At 49.7% G+C, this 17,392-nt stretch overlaps 1 long non-coding RNA gene across 4 annotated transcripts in view; it reads left to right on the forward strand.

Moving 5' to 3' along the window:
* Positions 1-17,392, forward strand: part of LOC125978125 (uncharacterized) — a 97,544-nt gene that overhangs the window by 35,233 nt on the left and 44,919 nt on the right. The window contains exon 3 of one of the 4 annotated variants that reach the window (XR_011087816.1): positions 5,076-7,090. The exons of the other annotated variants lie outside the window; for them this stretch is intronic. This is a non-coding gene — a long non-coding RNA (uncharacterized lncRNA). Of the gene's footprint in view, positions 1-5,075; positions 7,091-17,392 lie in introns of those variants that run through there. 4 annotated transcript variants of the gene reach the window in all.

Here is a 17,392-nt window from a genome sequence, read left to right on the forward strand (position 1 = left end):
AAACCCATCCTCTATGTACTGAGTTAAATTAAGGACTTGACCGCAGCAAGATCGTCCTGGCCTGAACCCAGCTTGGTCTAGTATGAGGGAGTTGTCAACCGTGTCGGATATTCTGTTTAGTATATGTCTCTCATAGAGTTTATACAAGGTACATAGTAGTGATATTGGCCTATAGCTCTTTGGGTTGTTTGGATCTTTATTAGGCTTTAGAAGAGCAGCTACCTTGGCTTTTCTCCACTTTTTTAGGACCTTCTTTGTTCTTAGACATGAGGTGAAGAGGGACGGTAGCCATTGTCTTGCCTTGGGTCCCAGGTATTTGAGGAACTCATTTAGGATCCCATCTATTTCTGCAGCCTTCTTTGGTTTTAACTGGTTGGTCGTGACTGGGGTCGAAGTCACTGAGGTAGTTAAAAAACTCCTCGGAGGCAAGGCCCCAGGGGTGGATGAGATCCGCCCGGAGTTTTTAAAGGCTCTGGATGTTGTGGGGCTCTCATGCCTGACACGCCTCTACAACATTGCGTGGACATCGGGGACGGTGCCTCTGAATTGGCAGACTGAGGTGGTGGTTCTCCTCTTTAAGAAGGGGGTGTGTTCCAATTACAGGGGAATCACACTCCTCAGCCTCCCTGGTAAGGTCTATTCAGGGGTGTTGGAGAGGAGGGTCCATCAGGAGGTTGAACCTCAGATTTAGGAGGAGCAGTGTGGCTTTCGTCCTGGCCATGTAACAGTGGACCAGCTCTATACCCTCGGCAGGATCGACATGTGTTTTGTGGACTTGGTGAAAGCGTTCAACCGTGTCCCTCGGGAAATTCTGTGGAGGGTGCTTCGAGAGTATGGGATGCCGAACCAACTGATAAGAGCGGTTCGGTCCCTGTATCATCAATGCCAGAGTTTTGTCCGCATTTCCGGCAGTAAGTCGGATTCGTTCCCAGTGAGGGTTGAATTCCGCAAAGGCTGCCCTTTGTCACCAATTCTGTTCATAACTTTTATGGACAGAATTTCTAGGCGCAGCCGAGGCGTTGAGGGTGTCCGGTTTGAGGACCTCAGCATTGTGTCTCTGCTTTTTTTAAAGTCAAAGTCAAAGTCTGCTTTATTGTCAATTTCTTCACATGTCAAGACATACAAAGAGATCAAAATTGCGTTTCCTACTATCCCACGGTGGAGACAAGACATGTTACACCCAATTGGTCCACAGACAAACAAAACATTCAAGTAAACAATACAAAAAGTAAAAATAAGAAGGCACATACAATAAATAAATTATAGCAACTTGGTTGAAATGGTGCAATTGTGCATACAGCAGACAGTCAGTATAATAGCGCAAAAGTACAACTGGAGTAGTGCAAGTGGCGTAGCAAAGCTCTCAATTTACCGGTCAATTTACGGTCCTACCCTCACCTATGGTCACGAGCTATGGGTCATGACCGAAAGAACGAGATCCCGGATACAAGCAGCCGAAATGGTTTCCTCCGCAAGGTGTCCGGGCTCTCCCTTAGAGATAAGGTGAGAAGCACGGTCATCCGGGAGAGACTCGGAGTAGAGCCGCTGCTCCTCCACGTTGAGAGGAGCCAGATGAGGTGGCTTGGGCATCCTATTAGGATGCCTCCTGGGCGCCTCCCTGGGGAGGTGTTCCGGGCATGTTCCGCCGGTAGGAGACCCCGTGGATGACCCAGGACATGCTGGAGTGACTATGTCTCTCAGCTGGCCTGGGAATGCCTTAGGATCTCCCGGGATGAGCTGGATGAAGTTGCTGGGGAGAGGGAAGTCTGGGAGTCCCTCCTAAAGCTGCTGCCCCCGCGACCCGACCCTGGATAAGCGGAAGAAGATGGATGGATGGATAGAGTTCTTTAATTTGGCCAGTCATTCCTTGAATGTACTCCTTTCTGCAGCCTCTAGGCATTTTTCTTTGAGCTGACCTCCATACTAGTTGAACAAATTTATCGTAATGATCAGGCTCGGGTGGTATGGCATCAAAGTCAAAAGTCAAAGTCAAAGTCTGCTTTATTGTCAATTTCTTCACATGCCAAGACACACAAAGAGATCCAAATTACGTTCCCACTATCCCACGGTGACAAGACATAGTTCACAATGTACATACAAGTAAACAAGACAAGAAAATAAAACAAGATGGCACAAACAATGAATAAATAAGAGTGATGAATAAATAATAAATAAACAAATAACACAATAAATCATATATCAATATCATCTATATATATATATATTATATATATATATATATATATAATACGTATATATATCAATAATCAATATGCTGTTCAATAAATTCCTCATAACCTGTCCATCCATCCATCCATCCATCCATCCATCCATCCATCCATCCATCCATCCATCCATCCATCCATCCATCCATCCATCCATTCATCTTCTTCCGCTTATCCGGGGTCGGGTCGCAGGGGCAGCAGCTTCAGGAGGGACTCCCAGACTTCCCTCTTCCCAGACACTTCATCCAGCTCATCCCGGGGGATCCCAAGGCTTTCCCAGGCCAGCTAAGAGACATAGTCTCTCCAGCACGTCCTGGGTCGTCCCCGGGGTCTCCTACCGGTAGGACATGCCCAGAACACCTCCCCAGGGAGGCGTCCAGGAGGCATCCTGATGAGATGCCCGAGCCACCTCATCTGGCTCCTCTCAACGTGGAGGAGTTGTGACTCTACTCCGAGTCTCTCCCAGATGACCGAGCTTCTCACCCTATCTCTAAGGGAGAGCCCTGACATCCTGCGGAGAAAACTCATTTCGGCCGCTTGTATCCGGGATCTTGTTCTTTCGGTCACGACCCATAGTTCGTGACCATAGGTGAGGGTAGGAGCGTAAATCGACCGGTAAATCGAGAGCTTTGCCTTTTGGCTCAGCTCTCTCTTCACCACGACAGACCGGTACAGAGTCCGCATTACTACCGATGCTGCACCGATCCGCCTGTCGATCTCGCGCTCCATCCTCCCCTCACTCATGTCAGCTGCCTCCGGAGTCCCGCAGGCCAAAACGGGCCGATAGGATTCCTTCTTCAGCTTGACGGTATCCCGTACCGCCGGTGTCCACCAGCGGGTTCGGGGATTGCCGCCACGACAGGCACCAACGACCTTACGGCCACAGCTCCGGTTGGCCGCCTCAACAATGGAGGCGCGGAACATGGTCCACTCGGACTCAATGTCCCCCGCCTCCCCCGGGACGTGGGAAAAGCTCTGCCGGAGGTGGGAGTTGAAGCTCTTCCTGACAGGGGATTCTGCCAGACGTTCCCAGCAGACCCTCACAGAGCGTTTGGGTCTGCCAGGTCGGACTGGCATCTTCCCCCACCATCGGAGCTAACCCACCACCAGGTGGTGATCAGATGACAGCTCCGCCCCTCTCTTTGCCCGAGTGTCCAAAACATGCGGCCGCAAATCCGATGACACAACTACAAAGTCAATCATCGAACTGCGGCCTAGGGTGTCCTGGTGCCAAGTGCACACATGGACACCCTTATGTTTGAACATGGTAGAAAATCTGTGTCGAGCACAGAAGTCCAACAATAGAACACTGCTCGGGTTCAGATCGGGGGGGCCGTTCCTCCCAATCACGCCCTTCCAGGTCTCACTGTCATTGCCCACGTGAGCATTGAAGTCACCCAGTAGAATGATGGAGTCCCCAGGAGGAGCGCTCTCCAGCACTTCCTCCAGGGACCCCAAGAAGGGTGGGTACTCTGAGCTGCCGTTTGGTGCATAGACACAAACAACAGTCAGGACCCGTCCCCCCACCCGAAGGCGGAGGGAGGCTACTCTCTCGTTCACTGGGGTGAACCCCAATGTGCAGGCGCCCAGCCGGGGGTCAATAAGTATACCCACACCTGCTCGACGCCTCTCACCGTGGGCAACTCCAGAGTGGAAGAGAGTCCAGCCCCTCTCGAGAGGGCTTGTACCGGAACCCAAACTGTGCGTGGAGGCAAATCTGACTATGTCTAGTCGGAACTTTTCTGCCTTGCACACCAGCTCGGGCTCCTTTCCAGCCAGAGAGATGACATTCCATGTCCCAAGAGCCAGCTTCTGCAGCCGGGGATCAGCCCGCTAAGGTCCTTGCCTTTGGCCGCCGCCCAGCTTACATTGCACCCGACCCCTTTGGCCCCTCCCACAGGTGGTGAGCCCATGGGAAGGGGGACCCACGTTTCCTTTTCGGGCTGTGCCCGGCCGGGCTCCATAGGTGAAGGCCCGGCCACCAGACGCTCGCCTTCGAGCCCCGCCTCCAGGCCTGGCTCCAGAGGGGGGCCCCGGTGACCCGCGTCCGGGCGAGGGAAAACGCAATCTATTTATGTTATTCATCATAAGGGGCTTGTGAGCCGTGCTTTGTCTGGCCCCTCACCTAGGACCCGTTTGCCATGGGTGACCCTACCAGGGGCATGAAGCCCCAGACAACATGGCTCCTAGGATCATAGGGGCACGCAAACCCCTCCACCACGATAAGGTGACGACTCACGGAGGGGCATAACCAGTCTATTTTGCTTTTTTTAAATTGAACCTGGGGAGATGTTTTAATTGTGTAGGGCTTACAACTGGGAGGAATGTGATTTGTACAGGTCGGTGTTGGGACCTTGGTATAGGTTGTAAAACTGATCTTGTAAGAATATTGGGATTTGTTTAGGTAACAAAAGCTAGGTCTGAGTTGTACCCCTTTCTCAATCCTGCACTGATGAAGGTGGGAGGGTCTTTTGGGTCATATAATAGCTCAAGGTTATTGTTGAGAGTCCATGAAATTACCTTCTCCCCATTTGCATCTTCATCTTCATAGCCCCAGTTTGGGCTGTGGCTGTTAAAGTCTCCAATGATAAGATGCATTTTCCCTTGGAGGTCTAAGGTGGGAGGCCACTCAAATGATTCATTTGGGGGAAGATAAACAGAGATGATGGTCAGGTGTTTTGTCTCTAATTTGATTATTTCAATGGGGCCAGCTTCAATTCTTTCTGTGCTCAAAACTGATGATTTGTCCCCAACAAATATGGCACTTCCATATGTTTGGCTAGCGATGTCAATAGCGAAATACATTCCTGGTAAAGAGGGCTTATTGTTCACCCTATGTGTTTCTTGCAGACACAAGACATCTGGCTGAAGATCTGAAAGGAGCTTTGCTTTATTATTGATAAAGCCTTCAATATTTAAACTAATTATATTCATGTTATCAGTGAAGTCCGAGATGCGAGGGGAGGTGGTTGGCTGAGTTACTGATGTTATCTGTGGGCCGAGGGTTTATGCTTTTACCACCCACAAGGTCGCAATTGGTTGGACTGTATTGGCGTGTAATGTTAGGATTGGTCTCCTTACGGATTAACAGGGTCACGACGAGAACGTTCCTAACTTGACCCCAATAATGACAGTGTATTTTGAAGCAAAAATATGAAATACACTGACAATGACAGTGCATTTCATATTTTGCTACCAAATATTTGGTGGGTGAACCCTTCCACAACTGAGTCTTGGAAATGTCCAGGACTAAAAATGTCCAGGGTGAGTGTTGTTGTGACTCTTATGCTTATATTGCAGTGTATATTTGTTTTGAAACAGCCAAAAACATACTATTGTGTGTGCATGTGTGTGCGCACAAATTCGTCTTGCTTGTGCCCATGCATTTAAGTGTGGGTGTGAACATGCACGTGTGGGCAAAGCCAAGGTGGCCTGGTTACATAACTGACTCCTGGCCTAAAAAATCTCCCAGTCCAGCCCTGGCAGAAGGGAGGAAAATGTCTTGATTCCATGACTGTCTGCCAACAACTGTGGCTAGAGACAATTCATCAAAGAGGCAGAGAGCACGAAATCACCTCACCCCTAACTGTAGGCCTGCTGGGTGGGGGGCCTGGTCCTGATGTCCGCCTCACAGCCCCTCCCTCCCTGAAAACCCAGAAGGACACTCAAAACCCACAAAAAAATATATTTAAACTCCCACAAAAAATCCATGAACTGGCGCAGAGGCGCAGATACAGTTTGGCGAGCAATGTGCAGACAACAGTGCATCCCAGTGCACTGTGTGTGTCGAGTCTCACAAACACAGGCGTATGTGAGTGCAGAGCCCGGGGCACTCAGGCGGGGTAGATGCAGATGGAGCGTCTGTACCACGGGGCAGGTATGGGAGAGGTCGGCCACATCCTGGTTCCGATGAGGACAAGAGGTAAGGGTGGATCTTTCACTGAGGGCACAGTTTTAAGATGGTGGGTACAGTACACCAGAATAGGTCAGCCAACATAGGTAGCAGAGCTGACCGAAAACCCGAATGAGGTACTGCAGACATCGGCCAAATAGTCACCTGCGTCCAACGCAGGAAGCAGAGCTGGCCAGAAAACCCAATGAGCCACTGCAGACATTGCCCAGGTGGTTGCCTGCATTCAACACAGGTAGCAGAGCTGGCCGGAAAACCCCGGTGGGTTGCGGAAGGTCGGAGCCACGGCGGCGGCTAGGTAGGGAGGACAGCTGAGTTGAGCTAAGCCGTGCTGCTATCTTGATGGGTAGGGCCAGGCTCAGGAAGCACACGTTGAGGTGCATAATAATATTGATGAGCTGACAGAGTCCATAGCAAGAAGATCATTAATCACTTTAGCATGTGTCATATCCTTGGGCAAGACCTTTTCAAGATGGCGGCGCGTGCACACGCAGCGGCCACTCTCTGTCCCGTCAGTACGGTGATTTGTTCGTCTTATGAGTGTTCGTCCGACAGTCTTGTGTGTTCGTCTCGTCCGTGCTACAAGTACAGCAGGCAGGTTCTGCTTGACATCGGCAGAAGTGGGTTTTGCGGCGTTCTGGACTTTGAAGCGTCGACATTAAAGGCGCTCGGACTGCTACGTCCTGAAACGTCGCCGACCTCACCCGCTATTCCTCCCCCGGTTGGGAGCCGTCGGAAACGGTGTGCGAGGAGGCAAAAGAGGGGCAAGCGCGGAGGCGTCCGGGCCAGGCTGGCGGCCAACCCAGCGCGACCGGCGGTGCCCTCCATTCTTCTGGCGAATGTTCGATCGCTGGACAACAAAATGGATTACGTTCGCCTGCTGAGGTCTACGAACCGGACGGTGCGGAACTGCTGTGTGCTCGTGTTCACCGAGACCTGGTTGAGTGACAACATTCCGGACTCTGCAGTGCATCTGGAGCGGCTAGCGTGCTATCGGGCGGACCGTGCCATTGTACGAGGGGGAAAGTCGCGTGGAGGTGGAATATGCGTCTACATTCGAGAAGAATGGTGCCGGGACTCTGTGGTGGTATGTAAGCACTGCTCGCCGCTTGTGGAGTTTGTGATCATTAAGTGCCGTCCTTTTTATCTGCCGAGGGAATTTACCGCGATTCTGCTAGTCGCGGTATACATCCCGCCTTCCAACATCGAAGGAGACAGGATCGCGGCCCTTGGTGAACTGTACCAGGCTGTCAGTGAACAGCAAACAGCGCACCCTGACGGTTTCACCATCTTCGCTGGAGACTTCAATCATGCCAACCTGAAGTCTGTTTTCCCGAGGCTTCACCAGCATGTTCCCTTTCCGACACGTGGAGACAGCTTCCTGGACCTAGTCTACTCGGCGCAAAAGGGAGCTTTCAAAGCCACCCCCCTCCCCCATCTGGGGCTTTCTGACCATCTCACCGTTTTGCTTTTGCCCGCATACAGACAATTGGTAAAGGCATCCAGGCCGGTTCGGAGGCAGGTTCGAGTGTGGCCTGAGGGTGCCTCCGATGCACTTCGTGACTGCTTCGACACCACTGACTGGGACTTATTTAAGCAGGCAGCCACCTACAACGATTGGACGGACATAGAGGAGTATACTGACTCTGTTACCTCTTACATCACAAAGTGCATCGATGATGTGACTTGCTCAAAATCCATCGTCACTCGCGCGAACTGGAAGCCGTGGCTGACGGGGGCTGTCCTCAGACTGTTGAGGGCCAGGGACAAGGCTTTCAGAGCGGGGGATGAGGCTGGCTTGAGGACAGCGAGGGCCGACCTGTCCCGAGGCATCAAAGAAGCGAAGAAGGCGTTCTCGTGCAAGGTCTCCACCCACTTCAAGGACAGCAAGGACGCACGTAGCCTTTGGCGGGGCATTCAGACCATCACGGACTACAAGCCCGCGCCGAGGAGCTGTGAGGGCGACGTCCGTCTGCTGAACGATCTGAACCGCTTCTTTGCTCGCTTCGACGCCCAGAACAGCACTTGCCCACTGAAGTCCACTCCCCCCCCACACGAGCAGCCCCTGCGCCTCTCTGCCGACGGTGTGAGGAGGGCGCTTGCCGCTATTGACACCCGTAGGCGGCGGGCCCTGACAACATCCCGGGTCGAGCGCTGAAGGACTGTGCTGGGGAGCTGTCGGGTGTCTTCACGGACATCTTTAACGTTTCCCTGCAGCAGGCCATCGTCCCCTCGTGTTTCAAGGCTGCCACCATCGTTCCTGTGCCAAAGAAACCTGCACCGTCCTGCTTCAATGACTACCGCCCTGTGGCACTGACGCCCATCATCATGAAGTGCTTTGAGCGGCTGGTCATGGAGCACATCAAGTCCGTTCTCCCCCCCACCATTGACCCTTTCCAGTTTGCGTACCGTGCCAAGCGGTCCTCTGAGGATGCCATCTGCTCTGCCCTCCACTCGGCCCTCACCCACCTGGAGAGAAAGGACTCATATGTGAGGTTGCTGTTTGTGGACTTCAGCTCTGCCTTCAACACCATTGTGCCGCAGCGACTCATCTGCAAACTCGACGAGCTGGGCCTCAGTACCTCCCTCTGCAACTGGATACTGGACTTCCTCTGTCAGAGGCCTCAGGTGGTGCGTGTTGGCGACAAAATCTCCGCCAGCATCACGCTGAGCACGGGAGCCCCCCAGGGCTGCGTGCTCAGTCCATTGCTCTTCACCCTGCTGACGCATGACTGCACTGCGACCTACAGCGACAACCGCATAGTGAAGTTTGCTGACGACACGACTCTGGTGGGTCTCATCACGAAGGGCGACGAGACTCGGTACAGGTCGGAAGTTGACCTTCTGACCACGTGGTGCAGGGACAACAACCTCCTGCTGAACGTCAATAAGACCAAGGAAATGATTGTTGACTTCCGGAAGGGTCACACAACACACCTGCCGCTGATCATCGACGGTGCTGTGGTGGAGAGGGTGAGCTGCACCAAGTTCCTGGGGGTGCACATCAGTGAGGACCTCTCCTGGTCCGAAAACACCTCGTCACTGGCAAAGAAAGCTCAGCGCCGCTTGTACTTCCTGCGGAAGCTCAGGCGTGCATGTGCTCCTCAGGCAGTCCTGTCTACATTTTACCGTGGCACCATTGAGAGCGTCCTCACCAGTTGCATCGCTGTCTGGGGTGGTAACTGCACTGAACAGAACTTGAAGGCCCTGCAGCGCATAGTGAATACGGCTGGTAAGATTATTGGTGCTTCGCTACCCTCCCTGAAGGACATTTACACCTCCCATGTCGCCCGCAAGGCAACCTCGATTGCCAGAGATGTGAGTCACCCGGCTCACTCTTTGTTTGACCTTCTGCCCTCTGGGAAGAGGTACAGGAGCCTGCGCTCCCGCACCACCAGACTCGCCAACAGCTTCTTTCTCCAGGCTGTTAGGGCCCTGAACTCGCTACCCCCTTCTGCGTAGCGTGCGGCACTGTTGCGCTATTTTCGGGAATGTCTGCTGTACGCGCACTTGCTCCTTTTTTTTCTGCTCCTCCTATTTATTTATTTATTTATTTATTTATTTATTTATTTATTGTTGTGTTATTTATTCATTATTTATTCAGCACGCTTTTGTTATACTTGTTTACTTGTTTGTCTGTTGTGAGCCATGTCTTGTCACCGTGGGATAGGGGGGAACGAAATTTCGGTTTCTTTGTGTGTCTTTGGCATGTGGAGAAATTGACAATAAAGCTGACTTTGACTTTGACTTTGACTTTGACTTCACATGCATTGTCTGTTATACCACTTCCACCTGTGTATGCCTGTGTGTGAATATTTAGTGGTTGGGGGGGCACACTGGCAGCCACGCTTCTATTAGCCTCCACTAGGTCAGCTGTTGCTACATACAAAATTTATCACCCCCAGAGTATAAATGGAGTGTGAATGGAAAATGGATCAACTGTGTGAGCGCTTTGAATATTGACTTCTATAGAAAAACAGAATATACGTACGTAAATCCAATGAAGAGAAAGGATTTGCCTAGAAACAGAACTCTACGTAAATCATTGTTAGTGAATATTAATTGGGAATTTAGCATGTGTCATTATGTCCTTGACACTTCACACAAATTGCCTCCAGTACCACTCCCACTGGTGTCTGCCTATGTGGGAATGTTAAGTGGTGGAGGCGCACACTAGCAGCTACGCTTCTGTAAGCCTGCCCATGGGCAGCTGTAGCTACAAATGAAATTTATCAAAATGAAAATGGGTGAGTCAATGGAAAATGGATCGATCTACTGTGTGAGTGCTTTGAATATAGACTTCTATAGAAAAGCAGAATATATATTAATCTATCATCTGTACCGCTTGTCCCCACGGGGGTTGCGGGAGTGATGGAGCCTATCCCAGTAGTCATCGGGCAGTAGGACACCCTGAACTGGTTGTCAGACAGAGGGCAGGGCACACAGAGATGAACAACCATTTGCACTCACACCTATGGGCAATTTGGAGTGCTCACTCGGCCTACCAAACATCTTTTTGGGATGTGGGAGGAAACGGAGTTCCCGGGGAAAACCCACACAGGCACGGGGAGAACATGTAAACTCCACACAGGGAGGGCCGAAGGTGGAATCGAACCCATAATTTCTGAACAGTGTATTCACTGTTCAGAGTCCGGTTTCGAGGCATATTTTACTCAAGGCATATTTTCGAGGCATATTTTGCTCGAAACCGGACTCTACGTAAAACATTGTTAGTGAATATAATAATTAATTTTAAAAAGCGGGCGGGGCTTTTACCTAAATTTCAATTTGACACAAATAATAAATAACCTCAGACTCTTGACCTGGGGAGAGGGGGAGACTAAGGAATCGTTGATAGAGATGGAAAAGTAATTTATTTTAGAGAGGGTGGGATTGTTGGACCAATAAGAAGAATTTCAGTGTTATCACTGTTTAATTTGAGAAAGTTATGGGAGAACCAGAATCTGATTTACTGAAGGCAATTAGAGAGGGAAGAGGGACGGAGAGGTTTAGATAGTAGGTTGGTGGACAGGTAGAGCTGGGTGTCATCTGCACAGCAATGCAATTCAACATTACAGGACTGTCTCAGAAAATTAGAATATCGTGATAAAGTTCTTTATTTTCTGTAATGCAATTAAAAAAACAAAAATGTCATACATTCTGGTTTCATTACAAATCAACAGAAATATTGCAAGCCTTTTGTTATTTTAATATTGCTGATTATGGCATACACTTAAGAAAACTCAAATATATCTCAAAATATTAGAATATCATGAAAAGGTATACGAGTAGGGTATTCAACTGATCACTTGAATCGTCTAATTAACTCGAAACACCTGCAAGGATGTCCTGAGCCTTGAAAAACACTCAGCTTGGTTCAGTAAACTAAATCACAAGCATGGGGAAGACGGCTGATCAGACTGCTGTCCAGAGGACCATCATTGACACCCTCCATCAGGAGGGTAAGACAAAAATAAATTTCTCAAAGAGCAAGCTGTTCACAGAGTGCAGTTTCAAAGCACATCCACAAAAAGTCTGTTGGAAGAGGGAAATGTGTCAGGAAACGCTGCACAACCAAGAGAGATGACCGCAGCCTTAACAGCATTGTGAAGAAGAGTCGCTTCCAGAATTTGGGGGAGCTTCAAAGACAATTGACTGTAGCTGGAGTCCAGGTATCAAAAGCCACTGTTCACAGACATGTTTGGGAAATGGCCTACAATAGCCTTATTCCCATGGTCAAGCCACTTCTGAACTCAAGACAGCGGAAGAAACGTCTGACTTGGGCTATGGAAAAGAAACACTGGACAGTTCCAGAGTGGTCCAAAGAAAGCAAGTTTGTATTACATTTGGAAGTCAAATAGAGAACACTTTTTGTCCAAACACCAAGGGGCACTGAAATAGGCGATAATATGTATATTTTTCTTATGTTGTATGCAATACCTGCATCCCACCGGTGTTCTGTTGGGTTTTGTCCACAATTTAGGGAGCGCGCTATCTGCGACTCACCAAAAGCCATTACCGATCACCTCTTATCCAATTTACTCACTGCGTTCTCGTTTGATTTCTTCAGATTTAGGAAAATGCTAAGACACTGAAGCAGAAATTAGACTTACACAGGTTGGTTGAGTTCAATCACAATTCTTGTTCAGAAAGCTGTTTTCAGCAAATTACAATACAGCGCTGGGCCCTTCAAGAGCGGAAAGTCTCCATTCAGAAAAGGCAACATTCAAGGTTCTTTGGTCAGCTTATATTCATTTGCACATGCCAGTGTGGGCCGAGTTTGATGGGTGATGAGTCAGGGGGTGTGGCAAGTTCGCAGGCAATTCTGATTCCATGGGAGTGGTGCTGGTTATGGGCGATTCGGTGTGTGTGGGGGTTAGGGTTAGAGTTGTCTTCCATCCCGTCTTTCGGCCTTGGCGATCATCTTTGGCCGAGTCCTTGGCTGGCTCCCTCTGGCACCTGCTGGTTTTTATCTCTAAGTGACTTTCCTGTAAACATTCTCCTCCATTCTTGCACATACACTGTCTCACCTCATTCTTTCATCATTCCTTCAATTTTGTCATTTCGTACGAAATTATGTGAGCTTTTGGCTGTGACATCATTAATCTATTACTGTTCCCTGCCTATGCAAAGTTTGTTCTTTTGATACTCCATGTCTTTGCTTACGTCATTATATTCTTAGTTTAGTCATGCTTCCAACCGTATCGTTTCTTTGTTAGGCAAAATATTTTGTCATGGTCGGGTGGAGCATGGAGCAGGACGACCAAGTGCAGCTTGGACCAGGGTTTATTGAGGGAAAAGGGAAGTGGAACGAGGCAACGAGGGAAACAGACGAGAACTGGCAAACTCATAACATGACAGACTGACCGACAGGGATGGCAAACAGAAACAGACTCGAAACAGACAGGAACCACAAGGACAGCAAACATGACGACATCGACGATCCGACAGGGAGTGAGGGGCAGACAGGACTTGTATACACGACAGGTAACGAGAGGCAGGTGGGAATAATCACACTGATCATGGGCACACAGGAGGGGAGGGGCGAGCACACAGACACACAAACAGAACTATGACACGATCGGGGACGAGTCCTGACAGAACCCCCCCCACAAGGGACAGACGTCCCAAAAAACAAACAACTAGGAGAACCGAACCGCACTCGGGCGGCGACTTGGAGAACCAAACCGCATTCGGGCGGCGACTTGGGGGACAGGACCGCGCTCTGGCGGCGACTTGGGGGACAGAACCCTACTCTGGCGGCGACTTGGGGGACAGCACCGCACTCTGGTGGCGACTTGGGGGACAGAACCGCGCTCGGGCGGCGACTTGGGGACAGAACCGCGCTCGGGCGGCGACTTGGGGGACAGAACCGCGCTCGGGCGGCGACTTGGGGAACAGAACCGCGCTCGGGCGGCGACTTGGGGAACAGAACCGCGCTCGGGCGGCGACTTGGGGTACAGAACCGCACTCGGGCGGCGACTTGGGGGACAGAACCGCACTCGAGCGGCGCCTTGGGGAACCAAACCGCACTCGGACAAACGGAGAGTCAGAACCGCATGCAGCGGCAAGAGTCACATGCACCGCAGCAGTGGGAGTGGAGCCAGGGACGATCGCTGGTTTGGCGCAGCTGGCTCAAAGTCCGGCGTTGTTGGCAAGAAGTCCGACGACGGCCGTGGGTCCAGTGACGCCGGGGTGAGGCCCGATGGTGGCCGCGAGTCTAATGGCGGCCGCGGTCTGGCGTTGCCGGAGCGAAGTCTGATGGCGGCCATGGGTCCAGTGACGCCGGGGTGAGGCTCGATGGTGGCCGGGAGTCTGATGGCAGCCGCGGGTCCGGCGTCGCTGGAGTGAAGTCTGGTGGCGGCCGCGGGTCCGGTGTCGCGGGAGCAAGTTCGACGGCAGCTGTGGAGCCCACGGCACTGGAACCTGCTCAGACGTGGATCGGGCGTCGCAGCGGGAGCTGGTGGTAGAGGGGTTCCAAGCGCTGGTCGTTTTGGTGGTCGGATCGTTCTGTCACGATGGGATGGAACATGGAGCAGGGCGACCAAATGCAGCTTGGACCAGGGTTTATTGAGGGAAAAGGGAAGTGGAACGAGGCAACGAGGGAAACAGACGAGAACTGGCAAACTCATAACATGACAGACTGACAGACAGGGATGGCAAACAGAAACAGACTCGAAACAGACAGGAACCACAAGGACAGCAAACGTGACGACATCGACGCTCCGACAGGGAGTGAGGGGCAGACAGGACTTATATACACGACAGGTAACGAGAGGCAGGTGGGAATAATCACACTGATCATGGGCACACAGGAGGGGAGGGGCGAGCACACAGACACACGAACAGAACTATGACACGATCGGGGACGAGTCCTGACATATTTCCCTCTGTGCAGAGCGTTCAGTAGTAATCGAAAAGCTGGCGTCTCGCATTAGGCAACATATGACGTTTAGTCAAAACACAAGATATAATCAAGTACTGAACGGTCAAGACGACTCTGGCCGTGTATATGATTTAGAGAAAAACATCAGGCATGCATTACACAGTTCCTTAAGGGTCATTAAGCTATTTAGGCAATATATCAAAAGTCATTTGTTATTTCAAAGTGCTCAGAAATATATATCAGATCATAAAGTTATAAAAACCTTTGTCATTACCACCTATCATAAATGTCTAGTTATGTCTTCTTTATTGATTTGGTGTGTAGGTATAATTATAAGCTTAAAATGTTTATTTTATTGGTTTAATATGTAAATATACTTTTCTGCTTATGTACTTTATTCAATGAGGTTTGAGCATATCTGTTTTTGTATTTTGACCCCATTCCTTCAGTTCTTAACACTAGAACAGCGGCTGTTTTGATCTACCTCTAACAGGGGGGTGGGGCAATTGACGCTCCATCGATGCGACACGTTACCGTCGCACATCACATGTTGTGCACGTCATGTTATCTCGATCGTCTTGTTCGAGCGCACGCCCCGATAACGTAATTGTGTGAGGATATTGTAGCGGAGTGACGAGTGTAATTGTATCCTAGTATATGGAGAAAAACAATTTAAAAGAGACATTCGACGTGCTATCAAATCAGTCATATTTAAACTTGTGCAATGACGTCGGCATGCGGTCGCGGAGGAAAACGTAAGTTTTGGGGGGAATTTTTAGCAGCATGGGCGATAATTAGAGGTATCAATGTTTTTTTATTTATGTCATCGCTAACACACACTGGGCGATTATTAGAATACGGGCGATAATTAGAATAACTACGGTAACTAATCTATTGTTAGATTAATTCTGTCATTTCCGGACCCCAGTCCCTTTTTAAAGCAACAGGATCCCGGTGTTGAGTAATTCCTTTTCGAGACCCGGGATCAAATTGATCGCGGCCGTTTCAGCGGCTCTTCTTTGCTATAATGATTGGGGCTTTTGTTAACCGCTCGGAATAGATTTAGCTGTCTTTGTTAAGACCGCAGGAACTCGTTTATTTACACTAGCGTGCACCCACACTAGCTGAGCTCAAGTTTTCGAACCAGATTCTGACACTCCCTGATTTCAAGGATTAAAGCTGTCTTCATTTTAAAAAGAACTGAACGGTTTACAGTATGACTATGATAGAGAAACAAAAGAGATTTAAAGCATAAAAGATCAAAATAATCATTAATCAAAATTAAATGATTATAAAGTACAAATTTAATGAATAAGGAAGAGGAAGAATTACAAGTTTCAATTGTTCGAACAACTAACAATAATTTCCACTCACCATACTCAATAGAGCAAAAATTATTCAGTCTCGAAGTTCTCTTGATTGAAAATTTAAAAATATAGTAAAAAAGGGTAAGAGGCTAGAGGTCTAAAATGCTGTTTGGTGGAAAAGTCGAGTGATCAGTTCTCCTTGTTCCAATATCCGAATTCTGTTTAAGAGAACAGGCTGGCCTAAGAAAGGGAGACGCCGACGCCCTAAAAAATGGTCCTTCTCTCCTGCATCTCCCAGCCTGTCTTTAAGCTTAAAATTTGATTAAGTCCAATTTGAAGATAGTATAAATTCATTCTAAGAGACCTTGGATTAATCTCAGAAAGGATGAAGACTATCTTTTTCTAATTGGCGTCCTCGGCCCACGGGCAGAAGCCTGCGAGAGAGAGAGCTGCTCTTTCTCCGAACGAACCTTTTATACCAGTTCAGTTCGTGGGTACTATGCCTGCTTGGTCACGTACCAGATTTTTTCCATGATGTCATACATTTGCCTCAGATGACACAAATGCTTCCAGAATAGACTTCACCTGCATCTCGTCCGGTCTCAACCGGATTCAACCAGATGAGGTGACCATGTTCTCAGGGAAGTAACAATTTTCTCAGGGATGCTTCATCCTATTTCCCACTTCCAAATCTTGTCAACTGTCCGTCAACTTGTGTCAACGTGACATTTGCAATCTCTTTCTCTGACTTGTGTTCCGTCAAACAGCATCTTGTTTAGGCCTCAACTGGATGAATGTGACCTCGGGTCACGCTCATGTGTGGGATCTCAGTCTTCCACCACTTAGTATCACCATTAACCCTTTCCGCCTCCTTGTCTTCGCTCACATTTATACATTCATGTGTAAATGGAACATCAATATTACATACGTGTTTGATACTGATTAAACATCGTGACAATAATAACACATACTTTCACAATAGTCAATTTAACACATAATCATAATTATGATCGTGGATTCTCTTAGTTAGCAGATTACAACACTCAAGCAGCTTCAAAACGTTCAAGATGGCGGCGCGTGCACACGCAGCGGCCACTCTCTGTCCCGTTCGGTGTTTTGTGAGTGTTTACTGAGTGTTTGTCCGGCAGTTTTGTGTATGTTCGTCTCGTGTGATACGTGGTGCTACTAGTGCGGCGGGCATGTTCTGCTCAACATCGGCGGAAGTGGGTTTTATGGCGTTCTGGACTTTGGTGCGGAGAGATTAAGGGCGCTCGGACTGCTTCGTCATGGAGCGACGCCGGACTGGCCTGCTCTTCCTTCCCCGGTTGGACTGCGTCTCGAGCTCGGACTGCTCCGTCCCGGAGCATTGTTGGGATGCGTCGGCAGCGGGTCTGCAAGGCAGCGGAAGAGGGGCCAGCGCGGAGACGTCGGGCCAGGCTTGCGGCCAACCCAGCTCGCCTAGCCGTGCCTTCCATTCTCCTGGCGTACGTTCGTTCGCGGGACGACAAGCTGGGTTGCGTTCGCTTGATAGGATCCACGAACCGGACAGTGCGTGCCTGCTGTG

This window comes from Syngnathus scovelli, chromosome 12, assembly GCF_024217435.2.
Source record: "Syngnathus scovelli strain Florida chromosome 12, RoL_Ssco_1.2, whole genome shotgun sequence".
Taxonomy (NCBI): domain Eukaryota; kingdom Metazoa; phylum Chordata; class Actinopteri; order Syngnathiformes; family Syngnathidae; genus Syngnathus; species Syngnathus scovelli.